Raw genomic sequence first — 23,007 nt, forward strand, 5'->3', positions numbered from 1 at the left:
TTTTTTTTTTTTTTCTGAAATTACTTTCTAGTCTCCCAGCCTAGTTAATGGGCCAGATTCATAAAGAGCTACATGAAGTGCAGCGCTTGTCTTGGCTTTGCCCAGCACTCCCAAGATGATAGTGAGCTATTTGGTATTCATTAAGCAGCTCTACATGACATATAATGCTGTCAAACAATGGGAAACAGCAGAATATGCTAACGAAAGCATAAAGAACCAAAGTGCATGCTAATTGACAAATCCAATATGGCGGATCTATTCAGGAAGCTATACAGCAATCATGTATACTTGGTTTAGGCTTTTGCCATGCACAACAAAACCTTTAAATCAGGTACTGCTGCCAGACATCGGGCAAGAAGAAGAAGTTTGTTTAGGCCCCATTTGACTTATGATGGACCGCATGACACTGAAATTGCTGAGAGATGCAGGGTGGAATAGGGAAACACTGGAGGAAATATGCAACCTCTGTCACCCCCACTTCAGGCCACAGGGGAATCATGGATAACTCATCCCAGTGGAAACAAAGGTATGTTTAGCATTATGTATACTAGCTACTGGTACTTTCCAGGGACCCACAGGGGATACATTAGGAGTATCACAGGCATCAGCCCTTAGAATATTACATCAGTTTTTAAATGCAATGCTACTACATGCAAGGGAGCATATCTGTCCCCACAGGAGAGAGCAAGAACGCTCCAGAAATGTTATGCAATGGCACACTTCCCTGAAGTTTTGGGGGTCATATATTGCACTCACATAGAAACAAAAGCCCACGTGGGCAACAGGGAAGGAGGTACCTCAACAGAAAAGTTTTCTACTCTATAAGCTGTCAGGTTGTCTGTAATATCCAAGGGATCATCTACAATGTCTGTGCAGATAACCCAGGTAGTTACCATGATTTACACCTATGGCACACTTGTGAACTGTACACCAGATTTACTAGGGGTGACATTCATCAAGGGCATCTAGTGGAGAATGCAGCTTATGCACTGGAACACTTGCTCTTGACGCCAAAAAGAAACCCACACAAATCCACCAAGCAAGGATACAATGAGGCCCACACTCAAACTAGGAATATCATAGAATGAGTATTTTATTTGCTTAAATCAAGGTTCTGGTGTCTAGACGCATTAAGATGTGCACTGTAGCATGACCCAGGCACCTGTGCTGAAATACTTACTGTCTGTGCCTTGTTACACAACATAATTCTTAAGAAACAGCTTCAAAAAGGACAGCAAGGGGCAGGACCACAGGCAGGGCCAGCAGCAGCAAGTATAGATGATAAATCTGTGGGAGAACCTCAGCTGCAGATGGTGCTGCAGACAGAGGTGTGCACGGTATGTCCTGGCTCTGGCTAAGAGGTAAAGGACAGCACACACAATCACTGCCTAGCTCAAAGCCTAAGATCCAGTGGACATACACATAGGAAAACTGATGCCTGTCAGAACCATAACTTTTACTTAACCATTGTGTTCTGATAGCATCAAACAAGGACAATCTCCAAGAACACAACTGTTATCTGCAGTAATATCAATGTAAGTGTAAAACCTGTAAAGAAAAAAATATATAACTGATTGCTCTCATAAGGAAATTATATATATATATATATATACATACATATATATGATTGATATATATATATATATATATATATATATATATATATGTATATATATATATATATATATATATATATATATGTATATATATATATATGTATATATATATATATATATATATATTGTCTGAAATATCTCCTCTGTAAAATGTTTGCAACATAACAGGTACAAGTTAGAAGCAATAGTTTGCATCAAGCATTTCAAGTAACCACCATCCATAAAGCACGGAACAGGTCAATTATACCCTCATTTGTACAACTATACCAAAAAACAAGATTTAAGTACCTAATGCTTCCAATGCTGTAATGACAATAATAACTGAAATACAATGTGGTACAACAATATAGCAGTAAGCCAGTCACAAATTAGTACGAACAAGAAATCAACAACTTTAGCTCTGCAATACATATTGATACATCAGGTCTTGTGAATAAACAAGCATCAGTTATCCACTGTGTGCATCAGCTCTATATGCAACCCTATGTCATAAAGACATGCGGAAAGGGTAGAGCACAGTCATCATATTCGTAGAGGGATGGCAAGGCTAACACCAAAGAAGTGAGTGTGTGCAATTAAGAAACATCTCTCAGGGTATACAGTGTTCAGGACCAGTAACAACAGCTGTGGAGCACTCAACAGTACTGTTTAGATAGTCTGCATGTGTTGTATCAGTATGTGTCTGCCACAATCAAATACTGTGCTAACACTACATCATGGCATTTAGAACAGGTGTGAGCCGTGCATGTCAGACTGCTCAGTTTAGCATCATCGCACCTGACCACGACAAGCACCTCTGCCATAGTCGCACTGGTGCTTCCATGGCCCTAGCTAGAAGATGGAGTGCTACATGAATGTGAGCAATCTCTACTGGATGAGCTCTCATCAGGACTATATCCAGAACCATGACCCCATAGCCTACTATGTCTGGGTGGGGACACTGAAATCACTGAGTGGATGTAGTTTCATTGTGGGAGCGGGATCTTGCATGACCACTTCTGCTAACACCAGAAGATGGAGTGGCTCTTTGGCCACTTGGATGCACACCCTCCCCCGACAGATGTTCCATCACAGAAACTGCCTGATCCAGTGTGTCATTCATCCTGTCTAAGGAGTTGTCCACATGGTTCAGGGTGTCACTCATGTCAGAATGCACGACATTCAGTAGTTACACTATTTCTTCTGAAGCCCTGGTGGAATGTGCATGTGCCTCCACTATGGCCCTACACATACATCTGGTGGCACCTTATGACACACCATCTTCAGGAGGAGAGTGGACAGGAGCCCTCCTCCAAACACCCCTATCAATCCTCCTGTAGGTTAACACCCCACTCACAATGGCTAAAGGGATAAGAAACTGGAGTAACCATCCTATCCTTATCAACTGTGTTAACTTCAACCTATCCTATATCAGAAGTCTTTGTGCCGGGGGCAGAGCCTAGATGGCCAACTGAGAGCAGTGAATTTTGAGAGCTCCATAAACTAGTATTATAATATAAGAAAATGTTATTATTTTCAAGTTTAAAATGTCAGAAATCTATAGATAAACTACTAAAGTACATAAATATCAATTTTGGTGGAGCTATACAAAAATTTTCCTGTCATGTAACTTGGAGATATATTGAGTCTCTGAATATGAACAACTCAAGGCATTTTCATCCAGATGGTGCTTTGAAAAAAGAACTGCAATTGATGACATCTACCTTACAGGAACTATCTTTGAAGATGGATGGCTTTAAAAATGACTTAGAAAACCTCAAGTTAAATTCTCAAAAACAGACTGATACTCTTAAGGAACTATTACAGCAACACCATACAAAAATAACAACTATAGAGACTTCTCTAAATGACACTGAAGGGAGACTCAAAGAGGAAGAATTCCAAAAAGAATTTCTGCTTAAACAGAATACATGGCTGCTTAACAAAATAGATGACTTAGAAAACATGGAAAGGAGAAACAACATAAGGACCTTTGGTCTGCCAGAAAACACCGAAGGAGAAGACATTATTTCATTCTTAACAACCTGGATTCCTAAATTTTTAGACTTGAAAGAGGGACTTTCATTTGGAATTGAAAGGGCACAATGAGCACTGAGAAAACCTGCTTCTAACTCAACAAATATTCCACCTAAATCCATAGTTATAAAATTTCTTTCATTTCTGGACAAGGAACTAATATTAAAATCTGCTTGGAGAAAATCACCCTTAAAATACAATCAAAGCCTGATAAGGTTTGACAATGATTATTCTTCCAGAATACTAGAACAAAGGGAAAAGTCTGGCCAATAATAAAATTGTTAAAATAAAACAACATTAAAGCACAGCTGACCTTTCCAGCCAAGTTAAAAATACTTTTTGCCAATGAATGAGAACCTTTAATGACTTAGAAGAAGCTACTATATTCATCAAAAACAACAACACAGTGTCTATCCCAGAAGAAATTGAATGGATGGCCCCCACTCTTAAAAGAATTAAAAAAAAAAAAACAAATCCTTGGACTGATCCTAGAAAGAAGAAACAAAAAACTGATTTCAAGATAGCTGTCCCAAAAAAAACTCTTACAACTACATGTCTCAAAGTATCACCTGATATGGTACATCACTTGTCATCTGTTTTTATTTTAAAAGGGAGGGTTTCTTAAACAACTGAGAAACAGTAACGATTTATTCATAATTTTCAGAGTCCAATAATTCTTCACAAACAAAGGTAGGTCAAGATGGGTTACTATTTACATTATATATAAACCAAATAAAGCAACATATAATACAAACATAGAAGTTTCTATTCCTCTACTTGGACTCAGTGAATACTTATCTTGTTCATTTTTCATTGAGTTTACTTATAATAATTTAAGTAATTAATTAACTAATTCAACAAGGTACATTCATCAGAGTTCAGACTCAAATGTAACAAATTATCATATAAAATAGCAGTAACAGTAGAGTGTTTTGAAAAAAAAATGCTGTCATGGAGACTAGTGCCTTCTTCTGTTAAAGTATGATTTATAAATGTCATGTATATCCTGGTTAAATAATAGTAGCAAGCTCTTAGTAGAAATGTCATCATTATTCTGTCTAAATATAGTTAATATCAATTATGGCAGGTATCACAGCTATGAGTGCTATTTGATCAATCCTGATATGGTGTGCATGGATGCAGCTGTGCCTGGCAGCTAGTACAAATGTCATTATTATTCTGTCTAAACATAGTTAATATCAGTTATGGCAGGTATCATAGCTTTGAGTGCTGTTTGTTTAAGCCTGACATGGTGTGTGTGTGGATGCAGCTGTGTCAGGCAGCTGTAGTATGTTGCCGTTATCGTCTCCGGGAAGTTGTGGGTTGTGGCTTGTGATCGAGGTTTACTGATGCTTGTGTATTAGGAAGAGACATTTGTTATTTTAGCCTGGATCCAGGTAAAGAGGGTGGATAAAACTGTGATTTGGAATATTTTAGCAGAGAATAGTTTGTATATACATTTGCTGAGTGAGAGGTTGGAAGGCTGGAAGAATGTGTTATCTCTTGTGGCGGCTTGTTGGGAGGTTTTTTTTTTTTTATATATATGTTTGCTCTCCGTTCTTTTCCTGGCTGCTGCCTCACTGAAAGGGAGGGAATTTAGGCTTGAAGTTGCAGTGAAGTAAAGCTTTGCTTCCAGTGCATCACTAGTCTCTGGTATGCAGTACACAGGCACACTAACAGAAGCAGGCGCTCCCAGGTTGCTATTGTAACGGAGACAGAGTGACGATAATGCTTAACAGCTCTGAGGAGCCTCCGAGATGATTCTCGGCAATGATGTTTTTGGTTAAAAAAAAATATATATATATATATATATATATATATATATATATATATATATATAAAATAAAGGGGCTATTTTAAACCACATGTACACATTGATGGTCTCCCAACACTTAGTTTAGCTCACCAAGTTGATTCTTGATAAAAAGATATAATAATAAGCACAATTTTATATTTAAAATGTATTTTGGTCCAAACACATTAAGGACTTACATAAGAGTGGAAATCTGAGTTATTGTGAAAGACTAAGAGCACTTGGTCTTGTGCAGCACCCTTTGCAGTTGTCTGGGAGGTGAGCTTGCTCAGACGTATTGGGCATCTGGGGATAGCTGATTCTAGGGGTGTTTGGGGTTGCTGAGAAGTGTTAGAGAGTCATCGGATTTCCTTCATGGAAATATCTGTGGGAATGGAAGGTGTGTTGAGTGGTTCACTGGCAGAGTGGCCACTGCATGGAACAGGCTGGTAAAATGGAACAGGACAAATATTGGTTTGGTTATTTTAAGAACAGCCTGGAAACACACCAATGAACTAGTGAATGGTATTCTAGCAAAACTGGATGGGCATTGTTGCCCGTGCTTGAAGTATTGATATGTGTGTATGTAAGGTTGGAAATATAACAGATATGAAACTAGAAGGGTCTCATAATTTAATGTCTATGGACTGTATAAACATGCTTGGAAGGAGCTAATAATAAGAATAAGCATTACACCTTGTAGTCTCTCAAATAATTAAGCAACAGCCAAAAAAAAAAAAAAACACACACAATAGTTATGTAATGTATGATTTTAGTAAATCTAGACATAAAATACATAATCGTCATATAAGATGAAGCAGTCTGCTGAATTTAGATATTAAAGAAAGGATTTAATAACATGGGCTTGTGTATAATAACACTACTGTCTTAACTTGTCATAAATGATAGACACGACATTGAACATCAAGGGGAAGCATGATGATTTTCTTACATAAGTAAATATACATAGCAAGTCATGTAATTGCTTTAACTTGAATTGTAGTTTTTGTAACCCATCTTGACCATATATAATACTTAAGCAGTTACCAAGGTAATTAATGTTGTATACATGACATCAAACTAACAGTTGTTCAAGAGAAACAATAGAAGCCTGAACTTGAAATGTCACAGGATGTAACAATCATATTCTGAACAAATAGTATTAAATTAACAATATACTCAGTCTAATAACATGGGCTTGTGTATAATAACACTACTGTTTTAACTTGTCATAAATGGCATACACTATATTGAACATCAAGGGGAAGCATGATGGTTTTCTCATATAAAGTAAATGTGATAACAAGTCATATAATTGCTTTAACTTGAATTGTGGTTTTGTAACCCATCTTGACCATACATAATACATAAGCTGTTACCAAGGTAACTAATGTTTTATACATGACATCAAACTGACAACGTTGTTCAAGGGAAACAATAGAAGCTTGAACTAGGAATGTCACAGAATGTAACAATCACATTCTGAAAAAATAGTATTAAATTGACAATAATCACTCAGTTTAACCTTTGCTGATTATACAAAATAGAATGTTGCCATTTAAATCTAAAATCTTTCCTTATATACCATAAAATGACAATTTATGAATATGGAAAGGGAACTTGTAATCATTAATCACAATAAGTGAATTTGTTGTTTTTAACCTATAATTTCACTCATTTTATAATAAGAAATGACAGATCTGAAAATACTTATGTGTAGGAAATGGGGGGAAGAGTGATGCACTTTTAATTAAAATGCACTAACTTTCATCAATGTTCACATAAAACAAACTTGATGCTTTAAGTAAGTTAGCAACAAAGTGATTGCTTAAATGCTGGCAAACAATGAAATATAACTTCTGATATATTCAGTAAAATACACTGTATTATGAACATTAGGTATAAATAGTATTACCATCTATTTATATTAAGTAATAAGTTTTGAAAGGGTGAATATGTTAAATAACTGTGTGCTATAATCTTTTACTGAGGTTTTATATATGATACAGCCTACTTTGCTATGAATGAATTGTTTGTCATCTATCTTTCATGTAAATATTAATTGCTTAAGTAGACATTTATATTGTATTAGAATTCTGTCTAATCTACAATAGTACTATATCTGTTCAAAATAATATAAATATTGCTTACTCCTATTACAAATATTCTCCATATTATAATTCAATTTATGGAGCTCAGATGTTCTGGATTGTCAAGGTATGAGTGATAATTTGATGGACTTAGGTTTATCCATCAGATTAGGAAAGATTTTCATTCCATGGCTAGTGTGGATTTTAGTTTTGTTAACATTTATTAATTTAAATTTGTTATTTCACAAAAGCATTTTTAGTATGCCTGACCAAAACATTACTTTATTGGTAAGCACTCAAAGTATAAAACTGATAAGTTCTTTTAATAGCTCAAACGTACTTTATAGTTATCAGAGGAAAATGTTTAATAGTCACAGTAAAACAAAAAATACATAGTCTAAATAACCTAAGATGGATTTAACTTTATTATCTTTAAATACCAATGGCTTAAACAATCTAACAAGAGATCAAATTTACTGAACTATTTAAAACTGAACAAAGCATAAATTATTTTCCTTCAAGAAATTCATTTCAAAACAAATGACAATTACAAATGGAATCCTTGTATGATAATGACACAATCCACTTGTAAGACAAAGACAAAAGGGGTAACAATTTTATGGAAAACAAATGTGATTAATCCAGAAATCATTTATAAGTATGAAGATAAAGAAGGCTTTATGGCATTAGTAATAATTAAATATAATAACAGAATATGGACCCTAGCCAATCTATACTGGTTCCCAGGCATTGGAACAGGAACTGTTAAAAAACACGTGGATTTAATTTCCAATAATTATAAAGGCAACTTAATATTAGGAGGAGATTTTTAACTGTATATTTGATATTTCTGAAACTACAAATAAAAGACTGCTGCATACATCTGCTGTATCAAAAGCTTTAAACAAGTGAGTAGAATCATTTCATCTTGTAGATACTTTCAAATTTAAAGAAGATAAACCTTTGTTGTTTTCCCATCAAGATCACAGATTTGGTACCCAAACTAGAATAGATAAAATATTTGCTGTCCATGACTTACATTCTAAAATCATTAATTTCTCAATCACTCCCTGCCCCTTTTCAGACCACAATTCATTGATACTAAAACTTCAAAATGGGTACAAACCATTAATCTTTAACTCCAGAATTCCATCACATATAACTAAAATTAAAGAGTTTAAACCCTGGTTATTATCTGGATTACAGTTATTCTTAGATATTAATTACACCAAAGAGATAAATAAAATAATGATATGGGATTCATTAAAAGCTTACATATATGGCAAAACCCTAACTTTGTATAAAAAAAAATCAGAGAATGGGATTCTGAATTATTAGATCTGCAATCCAAACTGTTGTCAGTAAAAGCTGGAAAAATCAAAATCATTTGGAGATGAAAAACAAAGTAGAAGTATTAAACAATATTTACAATGAAATTCTAACACATAAAACTAGTTTAGCTTTAGAAAAACTAAAAATGAATACCTTGGCCACTTCTCCGAAATATCTACATAATTTATCCACAAGAATCAAAATAAAATCAAAAGCTAATAACATTAAAATTATCTTCCATGAAAAGAAAGGGAAAAATGTCTCAGATATAGGTGACATTCTTGATGCCTATAGAAATAATTATATGGAACATTTCCAAAAATAAAATATACACATCAATCAATTAAATCTAGATAAAAATGTTCTAATATAAATAAAATACCAGAAAAATTGAAACTAGATCTTCAAGCACCCATATCCTACAAAGAAATTACAGATACAATAAGGGTAAAAATAATAAAGCTCTAGGTATAGATGGCATAATTATGGAAATATATATACTTTTTCCTTCAAATATACTATCCCTCTTCCATAAAACTCTATTAGAAATTCAGTCACAAGCTTTAATACCACCCTCTTGGAGATATTCCTTAATCACACCAATCCTAATGGAAAACAAATCCTCAAACCTCTGTACCTCACATAGACCTATATCATTATTAAATAATGACTATAAGATATTTATGACAATATTAACTAACAGAATGAAAATACCACTATCCAAGACAATAAATAATGATCAAATTGGATTTATATATCATTAGACACACACATGACAATATTAAAAGGATAATTTCGCTTATAGATTATGTTAATAAAGGAAATAAAGAAACATTCATAATTGGCTTAGATATAGAGAAAGTCTTTGATTCCCTAAATTGGGACTATTTATTCAAAATCCTAATGCTATTTGAATTTCTTGCATCCTTTGTTCATCTCCTAAAGAATATATATATATATATATATATATATATATATATATATATATATATATATATATACAAATAGTTTAGTATATGTCAAGTTAGGTCCTTTTACCTCTGTATCTATACATAACAAAAGGCACTAAACAAGGATGTCCCATGTCATGATTCTATTTGCTCTGGGTATTGAAATATTGGCAGATTCAATTTGTAACAATATACAAATCAAAGGAATAGATGTTTATGAACAATACAATTCTAAAGTAATGCTATTTGCTGATGACATATTACTAACATTATCTAATACAAAAGAGACATTAGAAGAATTAAATATATTAATTGACAAATTTCACATGGCTTCAGGACTCCATTCTAAATTAAAATCAAAATTGTTATTTTTAAATAAAAAAAAGAACTGCAGACTAAGGGGGATCATATCATAGAGAAACAAGAATCTACCTTAAAATATCTAGGAAGTGAGTTATGCAAGGATAATAATGAATTAGTCTAAAAAAACTACAATAATATCATCAATCCAATTAAAAATCTCTGTGGAAAAATGGAACAAAAAAATTAACATTTGAAGATAGACTACAGTTAATAAAAATTGTTTTACGGCCCAAGATCCTATATATAGCCTTGCCAATACAACTGTTACCAGAAAGGAATATATTTAAAGAAATAAATTCATGCCTAATAAAATTTGTATGGTTTCCCAAAAGAAACAGAATAGCTTTAATACATCATATCAGACCATGGAAACAGGAAGGATTAAACTTTCCTGATATAGAAACATATATAAAAGCATCAATATCTAAAACAATCTCATATTGGATAAATACAAATTACTCTGCAAATTGGAAAGAATTACTACCTGTAATATCAATAAATGAATTTGATTTACAAATAAATTTCAAATAGATAAAAATTTGCCATGGCACATATGTATTAGTATGCAATATAACATAACTAAACCCACGAATAGGGGTCCCCTTCACATGATCGACTTTTCACAAAGTCGAAATTCATATGGCCGAGACCATATGATCGACTATTGAAAAGCTGACCATGGGGAACTGCTATCTCTGTACAGTGCGGAATGGCAAAATTTCCCTCTTCCGCACTGTACTGTGATCTCGGAGTTGGTATATTTAAGTTACGGGGAGTGTGGGGGGCACAGGAGGGTGTAGCCCCCCTGGTAACAGCTTTTAGGCAAGTGTTTGTTGTGTTTTTGTGTTTACTTTACATGTTCAGCTTTTCAAAAGTCGATCATATGGTCTTGGCCATATGAATTTCAACTTTGTGAAAAGTCGATCATGTAAAGTAGACCCACTAAAACTCATATGATTAATTATTACATTAACTCATTTAGGAAATTTATTAATGCAAATATACATTTAAAAATCTGGTTTGATCTTTTAACACCATTTATAGTCATAAAGAACTTTCCACATAAAATATATAGAGAAATTATTAATTCTTCGGAATAGAAAGGATTTGTTTTTTGGCTTCACTGTATCAAAGAACTAAAAGTTTTAGATATGCAAGTAATAAAAACAACATACAAAATTCCACAACAGGACTGGCTAACTTTACAGAGTATACTGTCATATTTGCAAGATTTAAGTAGATTAATTAACAATTCTTCATTTAAAGAAATACCTAAATTTACGAAATACATATATGAAATCATATATAATGACTCTGACATGGGAAACAGTATTTCAAAATTTTACAAAACATTGATAAACTATAAAACAACATCCAAAACTTCATATTGGAAATATATAACAAAAGGACACTCAATACAGTTAACTGAAGATATTAAAACAAATATCTTATTGTTGATAAAATATACATCCTTTACACAATACTGGAAAGTTTTTAATTGGTAATGCTTGCACAGAGCATTCTTAACCCCAGGTAGAATTAGTAAAATTAGTTCTTCCATAAAAGGAATATGTTGAAGATGTGAGCAAGTACACAATGCAGATTGGAACCACATTTTCTTTAATTGTGTAAAAATTAAGCCATTTTGAAATGGTATTAATAACTTTCTACAAGCTTTATTTAATGAATCATTTTATTTAACTAAAGCTCTTGTATTATTAAATGTGAATGAAGGTCCTCATTTGAATAGCTCAAACATGTATCTAGTAAGGACTATACTTGCAGTTTCAAGGAAGTGTATAACAAGAAGATAGAATGCAAACACAATATCAACTTTGGAAGACTTCTGCGGCCTACTGAAGGCCACAACATTATTGGAAATTAAAATTAAAGAACTAAAAATTTATCCAAAGCCATTTATCAACAACCCTTGGGGGAAAGTCTTATCATTGATTGACACTATACAATAATTGATCAGACAGTGATAATGGATTGGATATGCTTATAAATTAACTGTATACATTAAGATCTGTTATAGTGTCAGGCTAATATAAATAGTGTACATGGTTATTTAAGATGTTATGTATAAATACTATGGAATTCATTCAAATGTATTTGAAAAATAAAAAGAAATTCTGAGAAAAAAAAAAGAAGTCTCTGTGCCCTGGGTATGCATAGGCATACTGACTGTGTCTGAAATATGGGCAGGGGATGTGACAGCCACAATCTCAGTGTCAGCCTGACCCTCTGCACAAACAGACTGCATCTGTTCATCACCACCATCATCATCAGAGGCTACCAATACTCTAACATCAGGTGGTAGGAATTCCTCATTGCCATTCTCAGGATCACTTATGATAACAAGCAATAAACACAACAAAAAGAAAAATTAAATTGAGCACATATTTTCCTTATAATAAAGGTATGTTAAAGTTTATAACAGATAGTAAATAAAGCTACAAAAATGTTACTGCTATATAGACCTTAGTCTACCTTATATACAATATTAACAATAAATAAATGTGTGGTTACCATGTGCAGGTGGTCTACCAGCCTGCAACCCAGGAGTACCTGTATGAGAGACTTGAAAGGAAAAAAGTGTGTTAAGTATTACAATGCAAATGAAACAAGAAATAGGGAACAGTTCCCTTCACAAGCACAGATTAAAAAGGGTCTCATAAGAAAGTTAATGAACACTTAGCTGTCACTCCAAACCCAAAGAAATCTCCACTCTCCACTCATTCTGTATGACTGTAGTCTAACTCACACAGTTATCATTGCCTCTCTCTCTCTCTCTCTCTATATATATATATATATATATATATATATATATATATATATATATATGGCTCTACTTTGATCCATCAAAATTACATTTTATTGAAACTCACTTATGCATTCCCGGTTCTTCGAAATGTTAGTTAGCCAAAAGCACGGACTGCCGAAATCCTTTCCCTGTGAAAGGAACCACTTGGCCACCATGGTGAACTTTGCCCTTTCTGCAATGAAGTGTGATCTCAGAGCTGGAATATTTAATTAGGGAGGGTGTGGGGGTGAAATCCCTAACTTTGATGGGTATAGTTTTGGTTAGTGTATTTTTTTTTCTTGTGGTGGCCAAGTGGTTCCTTTCACAGGGGAAGGATTTTGGCAGTTATCATTGCCTCTCTCTCTCTCTCTCTCTATATATATATATATATATATATATATATATATATATGGCTCTACTTTGATCCATCAAAATTACATTTTATTGAAACTCACTTATGCATTCCCGGTTCTTCGAAATGTTAGTTAGCCAAAAGCACGGACTGCCGAAATCCTTTCCCTGTGAAAGGAACCACTTGGCCACCATGGTGAACTTTGCCCTTTCTGCAATGAAGTGTGATCTCAGAGCTGGAATATTTAATTAGGGAGGGTGTGGGGGGTGAAATCCCTAACTTTGATGGGTATAGTTTTGGTTAGTGTATTTTTTTTTTTCTTGTGGTGGCCAAGTGGTTCCTTTCACAGGGGAAGGATTTTGGCAGTCCGTGCTTTTGGATAACTGACTTTTCAAAGAACTGGAAACAGGTAATTGAGTTTTGATTAACTGTGATTTCGATGGGTCAAAGTAGATCCATATATATATATACACACACACACACATATATATATATATATATATATATATATATATATATAAGTGAGTTTTGATTAACTGTGATTTTGATGGATCAAAGTAGATCCATATATCAGGCATCTGAATTATATGCATTTAAAAATATAACAATGACACGTTTGAATCTTGCATACCTGGAAGATCATCCTATGACAATCCGGGTCTGTCATCCACATCTACACCAACATCAAGGATTCTGGTGATGCCCTCTGATGAGTTTCAGTTAGTGGTGGTTCAGTAGCGGGAGCAAATCCATATCCACCTGCTCCCATGCAATTATAGTGGGCCTATGGTGGGCAGAGGTTATTGTGTCAGGTGACCAGTGTCTTATCTGGGAATATGATCTCCCATGGCCTCTGACTGCATTAAGATCATTAACCACCTGCTGCCATATCCTGTCTCAGGCAGATTCAGCACCTTTACCTCTCCCTAACAGAAAAGTACCATGGTGTTGTAAGGGATGGATATTTTTCTCATTTTCTGGATCACTAAATGGTGGCTTACAGGGTATAGATGCCTTCTTGGGTGACATATCCCTTTATAAGAAGAAACAGAAAACAGACACACATAATTACATTTATAGTGAACATACAGGATGGCTGTGAGCTCAGTTCTGTGTGACTGTATCCAGCCAACATGCACACAAATAATTTCTGTGTGTTAAGTGCTCATTTATGACTACACACAAGTTAGGGCCCCCCAAGAAAAACAGTTATACAATTTAAATGCTGGCTTAAATGACCACAGTTACTGACTCTTAGTAAGAAAAGTTGTTCGTATTAAAGGGAGTTCTATAAGCATTGTTAAAAATAACATATGGCATGAAAACAGAGAAAACGTCATTATTATGAAAGCATAAATAATGAAAGGATACAACAGACAGAAAGAAAGGGATGTATCTGCAGTGTTTGACGTCTTTGTTTAATACCATGTGAGTACTTGCCTGTGCTAACTGTTTGCAATTTCCCAATCATCCAGACATTCACAGTCAAATGTGAAAAGACAACTTTCATAACTTGTTTGTGTTGCACTTTCGGAGTGACTTGATACAGCATCACATTATCATTCCATCTAAACTCATTATCACCTCGCTTATATATGTCTTTGCTGTGGCAACTCTGGGACGTACAGTGAAATGATTGCTTTCAGTACCCTTGTTTGAAGGTTTAAATCCATACTGCTCCCTGTTGCAACATAACACATTTGGTTAAACATGAAAGCATTTTATCTACAGTACTTTATATATTTTTTCTTGTATCATTTGTGCACTACTTGGCAACATGAAATTCACTTTCACACCTTAAGGAAAAAGGTGAAAAAATAGTTTAGGCTACCATAGGCACAAACCAATCAGGCAGCATTGGGCAGCTGTCAGTTCTCTGGATAGTAGCAGTTAATTTTCTCTGTGGCACAGGGTGTAAGTGCAGTGCTTGTAAGTGAAGTATATCTGATGCAAGGTTTGAATCCACTGACATGATGCTTTTAAAGAGGATTGTCTGAATAAACATTTACTCACATTTTGTGATATCATTGTGTTGTTTACAAATCAACTGTTGTCACTATTGCTAACAGCATGTGATTATTAGTATGTTCACTTTCACATTATTTGTCATTAACTTCAAGTCTGATAATGTGTTCCACAAAGTACATGTCTGATATTGCAAGGAGATGTGAAAAGGATGAATGTTTCACTTGAATGCACTTCATTCACTGTCTCTCATTTCTCTAACATATATTACTGTTCTAATGTCTTTTCTATTTGTTCTCCACTTGGCAGTGTGCAAACAGGGTTCACTGCCTAAGGAAAAAAGTGAAAATATTAGTTTCCTGGCATCATTGTGTGGCCCCCTGCAACAGGAAGAGTGCTTATAGGTTCATAGGTTCATAGGTTCATACTAGGCTATCTGCCCTAGGGCATTTATAAGCCTAGCCAGAGTGTGTTTGGCTTTCGCCACCCATTTTAAATTAATTTTGCTATGCCCTTTTTCGAGGTTAGTATACTGTGCCTCTGTCTAACAGTGACACAGAAGTGATACCCGGGGTAAACCTACGATCCCCCATCCACTCATCAAGATTCCTCTTGAAGAGAGTCAATGAGGGACTCTGCCTAACCTGGACTGGGATTTTATTCCAGAGTGAAGGGAGCCTCTGGGTTATGAATCTGTCCCTCCAGCATGTCCTATTTATTTCAGTGCTGAGGTTCAAGTCTCTCAAGCGCATAGCTCGATGGGATTTGGATTTTCTAAGGTGAAGCATGTCCATTAATTCCGGGTTGGACATGGCTTTATACGTCAGGCACAGATCGCCTCTGAGCAGGCGGTATGCCACTGAGTAGAGCTGGAGTTTCCTTAACCGGGCAGCATATGGCATCTGTTTGAGCCCTTTGATCCTCTTGGTGAGGTACTTTTGGGGTCTTTCCAGTTGCTGGAGGTGTCTGGTAAGGTACATCCCAAAAGGGGCATTGTACTCAATTATGGGCCTGATGAGGGATGAGTAAAGAGGCACGATGACCTCCCCTGATCTAGATGTGAATCCCTTCATGATTAGGTGGGTTATATAAAATGCTTTTCTAACCACTTTGGCCACGTGGTTGTCAAATGAGAGATTGCTATCAACTTGGGTCCCCAGGTCCCTAATTACTTCTTCCGTACTTAATGGATTACCACTTATGTGGTAATTTGTGGGCACTTTGTTTTTGCCAAAGGGGATGACTATACACTTTTTGGCGTTTAGCTTGATGCCATGGCTCTGGCACCAGTTGTCTGTTTCTATGAGGCCCTTTTGGAGGATGCTTGTGTCGGCTGGAGAGTCAATTATGGCACCCAGTTTGCAGTCATCTGCGAACTTGGTCAGCCACAGTCCTTCTGTGTTGGCCTGTACCTCTGAGAAATATATACCAAACAAGAGAGGTCCCAGGACTGAGCCTTGTGGGATGCCACTTGTAACTGGTTTGGAGTCTGACATGGCTCCAGCAATTCTAACCATGTGGGTTCTGTCCTTGAGCCAGTTTGCAACCCATCTAGTGACATAGGGGTTTATATTTAAGCTGGTGAGCTTATTTATAATGCCCGAGTGGGGTATTGTATCGAAGGCTTTTGCGAGGTCCAGGTAGGCTGTGTGGACAACCTTCCCCTCGTCAATGGCCTTGGTGACTGTTTCAAAGAAATCAACCAGGTTTAAGAGGCAGGATCTGCCCTTAACAAAGCCGAACTGGGTAGAATCCAGTGTCTGTAGGTCCCCAATATCTTTATTTATAAGGTCCATGATGATCCTTTCCATAGCTTTGCAGACCAAGCTAGTCAGGCTTATGGGGTGATAGTTTCCAGGATCCGTTGAGGCACCACCTTTGTGAAGAGGGACCACTGTTGCTGTACGCCACTCTTTGGGTACATATCCTGTAGTAAGGCTGAGATTGAACAGTAGTTTTATGTTTGGGGTTAGCTCTTCTTGGAGTTCATGTAGGACGCAGCCTGGGACACTGTCTGGTCCCATTGATGCTGTGTTTTTTGCTTTGGAGAGGGTGGCTCTTACCTGAGCATCTGAGATGTCAGGGGGGCAGCACTCTGCTGGGATAGATATTTGCCCTTTTGGTGGGGAGGGGGGAGGAGTTTGCGCTGAACCTGTCAGCTAGGATGTTGGCAATGTCTGTGGGTTTGGTGTATTTTTTGTCATTTTGGACTAATTCTGAGCATATCTGGGAATTCCCACCCAGATTCCTAACATAACTAAAGAAAGCCTTGTGATTATCCTTAGTGTCCTGTGCAATTTTTCTCTCGAAGCTGGCCTTAGATGATTTTATGAGTGCCTGTAGTTTTTTGCTAATACTGATCAGAGATGCCTTCCTTTTTGGGATTTTGCTCTATCATGTAGTAGCTTCCTCCTTCTATTGTATAGTTTGTTTATGGCTGGGGTCCACCAGACAGGACGTCTGCCTTTGGAGGATTGGGTCTTGGTTTTATTTGGGATTGCATGATCCATGCATTCCTGAAGGTGTTCATAGAATGCGTTTATAAAGGATTCTGCGGTATGGGCCATATTTTCCACAGGCCCGGGGGCTTTGAAGGATTCCACCTTGGTTTTGAGGAGTGTGAAATTTGCTTTAGAGAAGTTTTTCACTGTGGTTTTCTGGGCAGGGGGTGGGGTCGGGATGTGAATATCCAGTGAGATTAGTTTACGGTCTGATCTTACCAGTGAGGGATACACTACTGGTCTGGAGCATAGAGTCCCCATGTTGGTGATGATCAGGTCCAGTATGTTTTCCCCTCTTGTGGGAGTGGTAACAAGTTGTTCCATAGCATTTGAGTTTATAAATTCTAGGAACCTTTGGGCTAGGGTGTTGGAGCTAGAGTAATGCTCCCAGTCTATGTTTGGATAGTTGAAGTCGCCCAATATAATGGTGTTTGGAGAGACCTTCATATTTTCCAGTGTCCTCAGGAAGGCCGAGTGGAGTTCCTGGGTTTGGGAGGGTGGTCTGTAGCAGGCTATAAACTGGAAGGCAGTTTTACCCACTGTTAGTTGCACATGGATAGTCTCTGATGCTTTGTGCTGTGCCACCAACCTGGAGGTGTGGGTATCTTTGATGAATATCGATACTTCCCCTCCTTTTGTGGTTCTGTCCAAGTTTTGGGGCCAAAAAGCATGGTATGAGGTATAACCTGGTAGTGCTGGGGTGCTCTTGGGAGCCTTGAACCAGGTTTCTGTTACTGCACAGATATCGATGTTCTCCATGCTAAGGAGAGTTTCGAGTGCATGCATCTTGAGGTTTAGACTTCTGACGTTGAGTAGCACTACTCTTAGTTTCTTATCCCTTGTGATACCTATGGAGGTGGGTTTGTCTTTTGAGCCTTGCCTAAAAAAGGCACTATGGGGGTAGCAAGAGCCTTTGCCAATATCCAAAAGCCCAGGGGTGATAGGTGCAAGCCGTCCCTAGCGAAGCATCGTGGCTTGTCGAGCATGTCATCCCAGGCTGACAGGCATTGGATCCCCTTTGAATGACACCAATACTTAAGCCAATTGTTGAAATTGATCATCTTTTCTTCATATTGTGGCATCATTCTTGGTGAGGGTAAGATGCTACTCAAGGTCAGGGTCATACCGGCCTGGGCTACATGCTCAGAGAGCTCCTCTATGTCTCTTTTCATGTAGTCCAAGGAGGTACGTCTCAGGTCATTCACACCAGCATGGACAATGACTGAGTCATATTTGTACTTGCCTTGGAGTGACCTGAGTGCTTGTGTTATGTGGCGGATCCTAGCGCCCGACAGGCAGCTCACCGTGACCTTCTCCTTGTTCAGCCTGGTGAGCGGGACGTCAGTGTGCCTGACGATAGAGTCACCTATTACAAGTGTATCAGGTATGTTGTTTAGCCTTAAGAGCTGTGACTGTTCGGCACACTGGCTTTGTGAGCTATGCGTTGCACGTGTTTTGTTTTGGGGTAGCGGTTGCTTGGGTGTCTGCTTTGGAGGTCTCTGCTGCTTAGGTAGATTTTTATTTAGATCCTCCGAGTATGTTTTTGTGTGTTTATGTGTTTGGTTTGCTGTCGTGGTAGGTCTGTGTGAGACTGGAATTGTAGTGAGTGTGGTTTCCTTTTCCTCCTGACTGGTTACGCCAGTACTGAGTTGAGAGAGCTTAGCCTCCAGTTTGGCTATATGGTTGCATCTCTCACATGTGTTGGAATTTGTTGGGAGGAGGAGAAGGTTGTCTTTGTACATGAGGCAATTGTAACATTGCCTCAAGATTCCCAGATTCACCAGCTGGACTGGAGAGGAGATTGACAACTGACCTTTGGACATGCTAGAATAGTATTGGGAATTCCTTTATAATTGAAAAAAAAAAGGCCAATGGGGAACAAGGTACTCAAGGGGAGTTTGTGAGGGTGTAGTGCTTTTAATTTTTTAGTGCTGACTTATATAATTGCTTTAGTGAACAAGTGCCAGGTAACTTAAATGCAATGTGCTACAAGTAACTTAAATGCAAAAACGACAAACAGTAACTTTCATTCAAGTGAAACAAGGAAATAAGTACAGTAAGCAATGCAGATATCACTAGGGATCCACAGAAGCGCTGAAAAGCCATGTTTTAGGTGGAATTAGCATTTCAGGGAAATAACAAGCAAACAAACAACAAGCATACAAACAAAGCTAGATTCAGCAGGCCTGGATCTAGTCTATGCTACAGCAAACAAGGTGTACCAATTTCAGTAAGAAACAGTTCAAATATGCAGGCACTATAAGCCTTTAACCAGAAATTCCCAGCTCAGAAGGGCAGAGTCCAGCCTCTCCTCCCACAAGAGTGCAGACCACGAACCTCCTTAATGTAAAATAACTTGCCTGAAGCCCAAGTGCTTAAACCAGAACTAATACACTTTTAGAATAACAGACACTGAGCCCTCAGTCAGCAGTTCCCAACTTAGAAGGATGTAAGCTACCTGTCCTGCCACCACAGTGCAGGCCACAAACCTTCCTAATGTAAAACAACTGGTCTGAAGCCCAAGTGCTTAATCCAAAAGACTTAGAATGATAGCTACACTTTAATCAAGTTACTACCAAGCAGTAATAAATACAATTGAATACTTTAAAGAATGCCTGGATTAGTGCTCAAGTTGTGCAAACAAAGCTAGATTCAGCAGGCCTGGATCTAGTCTATGCTACAGCAAACAAGGTGTACCAATTTCAGTAAGAAGCAATTCAAATATGCAGGCACTATAAGCCTTTAACCAGAAATTCCCAGCTCAGAAGGGCAGAGTCCAGCCTCTCCTCCCACAAGAGTGCAGACCACGAACCCTCTTAATGTAAAATAACTGGCCTGAAGCCCAAGTGCTTAAACCAGAATTAATACACTTTTAGAATAACAGACACTGAGCCCTCAATCAGCAGTTCCCAACTTAGAAGGATGTAAGCTACCTGTCCTGCCACCACAGTGCAGGCCACAAACCTTCCTAATGTAAAACAACTGGTCTGAAGTCCAAGTGCTTAATCCAAAAGACTTAGAATGATAGCTACACTTTAATCAAGTTACTACCAAGCAGTAATAAATACAATTGAATACTTTAAAGAAGCACTTCAGTAAAAGCACCTGACAGATGTCAAATTCTGAAGTATGAGGTGTAACTGAAGTGAATTGAGAGAAATAAGGCACATGAATCATTGTTCAAATCTTGTTTACAGAACACTTTGCTATTATTCCATTTATTTTCATTTTAAGGTACATTTGCTCTCTGCTTGGCATTGCACAAACATGGTTCACTACTTAAAGAAAAAAGTGAACATTTTAATTTTAGGCTGCCTTAGATAGCTCAAACACACCTGGCACCATTAAGTGGCCCCATGCAATAGGGGGAGTACTTGCTTCAGTAAATGCACCTGACAGATGTCAAATTCTGTGGAACAAAGTGTAACTGAAGTGACTCGAGATACAAAAGGCACATGAGGCATTGTTTTAATCCTGTATAGAGATCATATTGAAATTTATCAGAATATATCTTTTTTATCTTCATTTTAAGGTTCATTTGACATGGTGCAAACAGGAAGCACTACCTAAGTAAAAAAGTAAAAATTTTAGTTTATGCTGCCTTAGTTGACTCAAACACACCTGACGGCTTTATGAGACTGGAAGCACTCCAGATAGTACTCATTCAAGGAAAATATAACTTTCAGGTAATTTTCTCTGTGGCACAATTTGTAACTGAGGGGAATCGACAGAAATAAGGTACATGAAGCATTGCTCTGATCCTGTTTACAGAACACTTTGCCATAAATCACAATACTTACTTTTCCATTTTTTTCCATTTTAAGGTACATTTTCTCTCCACTTGGCAGCACACAAACACACTTCACTACTTATAGAAAAAAATGAAAAATTTAATTTAGGCTGCTTTAGGTAAAACAATGTTTTGCTTTTTTCAGCACTCTGGAGAGTACTGAGAGGAGAAATTCCACCTGTGATATAGCTATCTGTGTGGCACTAGGTATAAAGGCAGTTATAGTTGATAAATAATACAACATATTAAGGGTTTAAATCCTGCTCCAAGATACTTTTTAAAAGGGTGTAAGAAGCACATTTCTCAGAAATTTTTGAATAGAGCTGTTACAGTAAAGAAAACTGATAATGTTACACCTGTTTCTTGCAAGCAATGTATAAGTAAACCTTGCATAATGAAAATGTGCTGTTTAGAATAAATGGTTAATGTTTCAGATATATATATATATATATATATATATATATATATATATATATATATATATATATATATATAAATATACAGACAGCCTAATGTAAGTTCATCTTCCTAGACATGATATGATAATGAATATATTTCATATAAAACTTACTTGCATATGTCCGATGGGTGCAGTACTGTGGTATTATTTGGTTGCAATCATCATGACTCATCACATATCCCAACTATGTGTTTATGACCCTTCTGTCTTCTGATGCATGCATTGATCATCATATTCAACCGCATTCATATGAACCAAATTTACTTGCAGTAAGAATTACTTTTACATATGAATGCATTCCAAAACATATTTACAACTACATACATATAGGCCTGTCTGAAGTGTGTCTCCATTAATTCAGATATCACTATATGTCAGATTTCCATGGTGTAAAGTTAGTTTTCTTCTGGCAATGTCAGTCAATACATTACATTGCAGATTTTGTCTCCTTTTTTCCCATGGGCTCAATTCCCAGCCATTATAATAATATTTTAATATTAGGTAAGCCCCAACCTGATAATATGTCAAACTTCATCCATCTTTCACCTTCAAAGTACAACCTTCAAAATCCACATCAGTAAGCGGTCTATTGTTGAACATTGGAACCTGTGATAATGAGTGGAACATCACACATGGCACAGCTCAATGCCATGTTTCACATCTTCACTGCTACCTGCTGTAAGTAGTGCCAATGAGAGAAATAAGACACATGAAGCATTTTTCAAATCCTGTTTACAGAACACTTTGCCATTATTCACAATATTTTCTCTTCGATTTATTTTCATTTTAAGGTACATTTGCTCTCTTCTTGGCATCATACAAACATGGTTCACTACTTAAAGAAAAAAGTGAAAAATTTAATTTAGGCTGCCAAGAAGTCCATCTGCTTTCAATCACACAAATGTAGTTGGCAAGAGTGTGCATGTTTGTGCACTACCACTAACAAGTGAGATTTGAATTAGGTGTCACTTCGG

The sequence above is a fragment of the Protopterus annectens genome, chromosome 3.part0 (genome assembly GCF_019279795.1).
Source record: "Protopterus annectens isolate FY-2018-M chromosome 3.part0, PAN1.0, whole genome shotgun sequence".
NCBI lineage: Eukaryota > Metazoa > Chordata > Ceratodontiformes > Protopteridae > Protopterus > Protopterus annectens.